At 37.3% G+C, this 6,058-nt stretch overlaps 1 pseudogene; it reads right to left on the reverse strand.

Moving 5' to 3' along the window:
- Nucleotides 1-3,352: 3,352 nt before the first annotated feature.
- On the reverse strand, nucleotides 3,353-4,345 carry LOC121041067 (glyceraldehyde-3-phosphate dehydrogenase-like; annotated as a pseudogene).
- Between the last annotated feature and the right edge of the window lie 1,713 nt (nucleotides 4,346-6,058).

Here is a 6,058-nt window from a genome sequence, read left to right on the forward strand (position 1 = left end):
AGAAAAGAAAAGAGAAAAGAAAAGAAAAGAGAAAAGAAAAGAAAAGAAAAGAAAAGAAAAGAAAAGAAAAAAACTAGCAATGAAAGAAGGACATTAGAAAACCCAGACTTCTAACCAGAAGCCAGTCTGCAAAAAAGGGAAGAATGGAGGAAAAAGTGACGAGTGGAAGAAAAAGAATCCTGGACACTACCAGCTGCCAGATTTGACCAGCACACCTTGGGGCTGCAGATGGCAGATTAATCCAGACTCCTCAGTCAGAAAGGAGAGGGTGAGGAGGCCAAGTGCTCTGGTGGCGATGGCCCTGAAGAGAGCTCTTCTCCAGTTTTTATTGAGAATCTTACCAGCACCTTTCAAGGAGTGCAGGGGAAAGGAATGTGTAGTTTCAAAAGCAGGAACAAAGCATACTCAGATTATTGGGGGAACAGTACAATCAGGTTAGTGACGTGCAGGCATACATTACAGGGGTAGTGTATACGTCATAGGAAGGGGGTTGTTTTACTACTTTAAATCGTTTACAGAGTGGAAAACGTTGATCCACAGGCAAGGACAGACTGTATTGAGCCTTGACATTGCATAGGAGACCCGTTGTTCCTGGTCTGCTTTGGGGCTTCTCAACCAGCCATTTCCCAGGCTGCAAACATTCCTCGTTTAAATCTTGGCAAGCCAGGCTCTGTGAGCTTCCACAATCAGCTTTCTCATTCCTGGAGTAGTCCTTGGAAAGGCCTGGTTGAACTTTTAGGTCTTATGTTCTCTAAGATACTTATGTATCCTTGAGATATTTTCTTCTTAAGTGCAACACGTTTGTAGTGTGATTGTGTCGTTTTCAGTCAAAATAATCCAGACTTTGGGTCTTCTGCTTCTTCCCTAGATCTTCTTTTACTTTCCCCTCTCTGCCCTCTCTGACATCATTTTTTAAAAATGATTTGAGGTCTGACATAATCCTCTCTACTGACATTTATCTTCTCTTCCTATCCCTCTTGCCTCTTAATTTCTATCCACGATTGAGGTCTCTCTTTCTACTTCTCTCTCTGCCTTCTCCTGTCGTGGTACTTCTGACCCTTAGCTGCCCGATGTTAACATAATTCTCCTCTATATTTTCTGGGTCCATTCTCATTTCATGGTTTCTCTTTCTTAATCACTTTTTTCTCTTCTTGAATCTAATTTGAGGCTTAGACATGAACGTAAGTCTTCGTTTAGGTTCTTTTAAGCTCTGTAACGTCCCATCTATGTATCTACAGTGTTATATTACAAAAAGAAACTAAAGGAAAAATGCAATTGCTAAATATAGAAGCATACTACAAAAGGATACATAAATATTGTATAATGTTTTCTCAAGACAACTTCACCAAAATCCATTTCATTTTTTCTTTCAGTCAAAGAAAATTAAACAATTCTTGAATGCTCTGAGGTCAACGTGTCATGTCTTTACTATAGCATACAGACCAAAATGATCAGTTTGCACTATGTGAGAATCTGATCAGTAAGGTTTAATCTTGTCCTCAATTAAAAACACCATTACCTAATTGCCATTCGGTGTTCCCCTCTCAGAAGCTGAAAATATGCATATGAGAGAAATTTCCATGAAGGTAATGTTTATAGTCATTTCTGGGTTAAAGAACAAGATTTATTCACTTTACGGGAATGTATTTCCTGACATTTGTCCTATTGCATTATGATCAAAGGGCTGTAGTGCTGAATGTGGGAACTTCTCTAGGAAGGCTGACTGTAAGTGATTATGTAAACTTCTAAGCAAAGGCAATTTCCATTATGCACCCTGACGGTCAGAAATCCTTTGCAGGTTACATATTGCTGAATATAACAGGTTTCTATGTACTGGGATTCCACAGGAAATTTTGGGTTGTTTTGTAAGTATAAAGATAATAGGTATGTTGTTGCCAATAACTTGAATCCAAAGAGATGAACTTGTTCAGATCATATTCGTGGATATTGTTCACATTTTATTTTAGAAACAGATGAGAATTTTGCTGGCAAATAGGAAACCAAAGTCAGTTTTCAGATCTATGACCTCTAACCTATGAGATAAGGAAATTGGCCTGAGTACTCATGGAACTCTGTGAGCTTTATTTTCAACCTTTCATATGTCAACCAGTGAGTTGAGTGTGTCTCTATTACTATCATTAACAAAGTAGAATATTATTGATTTTTTTTTATGCTAAATTCTGCTAGGGAGTAACTTTTGGATAGGACAAGAAATTACATAGATTTCTTGCATTTATTGATTTGCATCCACATATAAAAATACAAACATTCAAAAATATTTGTAATAAGTTTTATGCACTAAAATTTTTATGACTTAATTATTTTATTCAGGTGTTTATTCAAATATCTTTTCCTCAGAGAAGGCTTTCCAAATTCAGCTTTTCTAAAAGAGATCCTACCCATTACTATTTATACCCATATCTTACCTTAATGTTGGTTATAGCACATGCCATTCCTTTATACACATACAGAGGTTATCTGTGTAGTTGTCCTTCCTCAGCTAGAACATTAGCTCTACAAAGATAGGGTTTTGCCTCCTTTTGTTCTCTACTGTCTTGTTGAGCCAGGAAAGATTCTAACTTGGTGAATGAATGAATCATAGCATTCACTATCATGATTAAAAAAAAAAGAAGAAAGAAAGAAAAAGAGATAAAAGGAAATTAAATGATTCACAATGGCAAGACTGTTTATTAACTTAGTATAAATTCTTAACTTATATCGTTAACACCTAGTATATTTTTATAACAAAACATTTTTGTTGTGAAGAGATTTTTTGTAACATTATGTAAATAAAGAAAGTCCTAGAATTGTGTATGTAACATAATTACAGTGTAAATACGTATAACCTATTTACAGGAGGAACTGAGAAAAAAAGTTCCAAAATATTTATAGTATGTGTGCTTAGGTGCAGACATCATGGGTTTTATTTTTAAATATTTGCAATTATTATTTAGAGACTATGGTAAGAAGAAATGAGGCAAAAAGGAAGAAAAGGAGAAAAATATAGTAGTGATTGAGATTTGAGTATTAGAGATAAATAAGCTATCATGCTAAGGTACTATAAGTATGAAGACTTTAACAACAAAGAGTAGTACACGATGTTTTTGGAGTACTCACTAACTGTAAGTATTGTTTGAAGTTTGTTTGTTTTTGGTACAGTATACTTTACTGATGGTACATGACACAGTAGGGTTCCCCAAGTCCCTCCCTTCTTTAGGGGATCTGGGATGGAAACTGTGTAGAGGTCATGAGATTCTCAGTATGTTAGGGGTTGAGTTGGGGTAAAGATTCCCCAGCAGCTGAGAATCTTTCTCTTCCTTTCTCTTACTGGGACTGGTGGTCCAGGGGGCTATTACTCCTTAGAGGCTACATGGACCATAATGTCCACCACTTGGTTGCTATAGCCAAATTCACTGTCATACCAGGAAATGAGCTTGGCAAAGAGGTCACTGAGAGCTAGGCTAGCCCCAGTGTCGAAGGTAGAAGAATGAGTGTCACTGTTAAAGTTATAGGAGAAAAACTGATTCTCCATGTAGTCCAGGATGCCCTTGAGGAGGCCTCTGATGCCTGCTTCACCACCTTCTAGATGTCATCATATTTGGCAGCTTTCTCCAGGATGCACGTCAGATCTACAACTGATACACTGGGGTTGGGGGCTTGGAAGGTCATGCCAATGAGCTTCCCATTCAACTCAGGAATGACCTTGCCTACAGCCTTGGCAGTGCAAGTAGAATCAGGGATTATGTTCTGAGCAGCAACTTTGCCATCATGCCACAGCTTTCCAGAGGGGCTGTCCAGTTTTCTGGGTGGCAGGGATGATCTGGACTGTAGTCATGTATCCTTCCACAACGCCAAATTTGTCACTGATGACCTTAATCAGAGGGGCCAAGCAGTTGTGGTACAAGAGGAATTGTCAACAATCTTGAGGTAGTGGCCATACTTCTCATGATTCACTCCCATCACAAATATGGCACCAGCAGAAGGAGCAGAGATGACGACTCTCTTGACCCCACCCTTCAAGTGAGACCCAGACTTTTCCATGTGGTGAAGACTCCAGTGGACTCCACAACATACTGAACACCAGCATCATGCCTTTTGATGTTGGTGGGATCACCCTCCTCCAAGATGGAGATGGGTTTTCCATTGATGACAAATTTCCCATTCTCAGCCTTGATTGTGCTGTTCAATTTGTTGCGGGTGGCATCATATTGGAACATGTTGATCATGTAGTTGAGGTCAAGGAAGACATCACTGATGGTGACAATATCCATTTGCCAGAGCGAAAAGCAGCCCTGGTGACCAGGTGCCCGATACAGCTGAATCCATTTACTCTGACCTTCACCATCATGTCTTGGGGACATGGCTGGCACTGTACCAGAAGATGCAACTGTCTGTCAAACAGGGAGGAGCAGAGAGCCTGAAATTCTTTACATAAATAAAATTGTTCTGTTCTCATAATTACTAAATGAGGTCAGTGTTATAGTTGTTATTATCATCATTGTTATTCCCACTGTAGATGCCCAGAGAGATCATACTACTCCCCAAAGTTGTCCAAATAAGAAGCGGTGATTTGAATGTGAATCAGGGTCTGTAGTCTTAACCTCTGATTAAGAATAGGAATTGTAGTAATTGCTTCTGAAATAAGAAGAAAATATTTCATTTGTGAATTTATATCTTATTTATCTTCAAAAAAACAAATCCGTGTAAAATGTTTTGTTTACTATTTAAAAGGACTCATTTGGGTTTAGTCAAACATATAAAACAATCTTGAATACTTGGATATGAATGAGAAAATCTCTGCTAGAATGTAGAATGTTATAGGGCACATATTGTGGTATAATTATAGTGTTTTAGTGACATGACAGGCTACTCTGGACAGCAAGTGGCCTTAATAACTCAGCATTCTGTATATACACAGCCTCAGTTGTTTTGTTTTTTTTTAAAACATAATGTTATTAGGGCTTTGTGTCTAGATGCCATTTTGAAGTAGTCTGAAAAACTCTCTTTTCTATATTAGACTCTGTAATGTTCTCCCTTTTCCTAAGATTCAACAGAACACATATAACTCTACCATTATGCGGTAGAAAGAACATGAGTTTTGAAATTAAACTGGTTTGAGTTTGAATCTCAAATGAACACTTCACTCTATGATAGCATTCATGAGGCAGGCACAATAGCTAGTATATGACTTAGAATGACAGTTCAGGTGAGAAGTTTTCATATTTCTGTAATGTTCAGAGCATATGCCACTTCAGTTCCATAGAACTAAAGAACCCATTTGTCATTTTCAAAATTAATAATCCTGGGTATTTATTATTTATTAATTATAACAAATGGATTAATTATAGAACTATAAAAGTGACTGAAGTCCCAGCTGACAGTTGAAAATGCCTTTACAAAACATATACCTGATTCTGCTTTCAGTAAAAACAGCTCAGGAAATTTAATTTAGGATGCCAGGTGGCACAATAGGTTATACATTAACTTGTCCCCTCTGGAAAATTAAATTTGAATTTGGCTCTGGTCACAAATGAAATGAGTCATTTGGTACATGCCACTAAGGATACTCACAAAGCCAAAATGACATTTCATTGAAAAATCACCTGTTAAGAAAAATGTCTGCAGTCACTGGGGAAATTTTCAAGAAAAATAAACAAGTGTATAAGGCAAAAAGAAAGGGTTCTAAGGGGCTACTGTAAATTGTAGGCCTGCTGAAAATCTGGAGGAAGGAAAGTGCTATAATACCTACAAGTTTTTATTCAGCCACAAATCGAAATTTTAGCCTGTATTTCCTTTTTTCCCCAGTTTCGGGATTCTAGGAGATTATTCACTTATTTTCCAAAGAAAATTGGCTTTTTTCCTTGTCACAGTTTTAGCCAAATGTCAGTTTGTATCAAATTATCATGGATTACTGAGCTCACTGCAAGGAACCATCTAATTGTGATTCTAAACCATATGTTTAGCTCTTCCTGTTCCTTTCAGGTAAATAAATAATATAATTATAAGGACTATTCTTTCCTCATTTAAAGGACTAAGAAAACGTATAAGTGACAGACTT

The sequence above is a fragment of the Herpailurus yagouaroundi genome, unplaced genomic scaffold (assembly GCF_014898765.1).
Source record: "Herpailurus yagouaroundi ecotype Mexico unplaced genomic scaffold, PumYag 182, whole genome shotgun sequence".
NCBI lineage: Eukaryota > Metazoa > Chordata > Mammalia > Carnivora > Felidae > Herpailurus > Herpailurus yagouaroundi.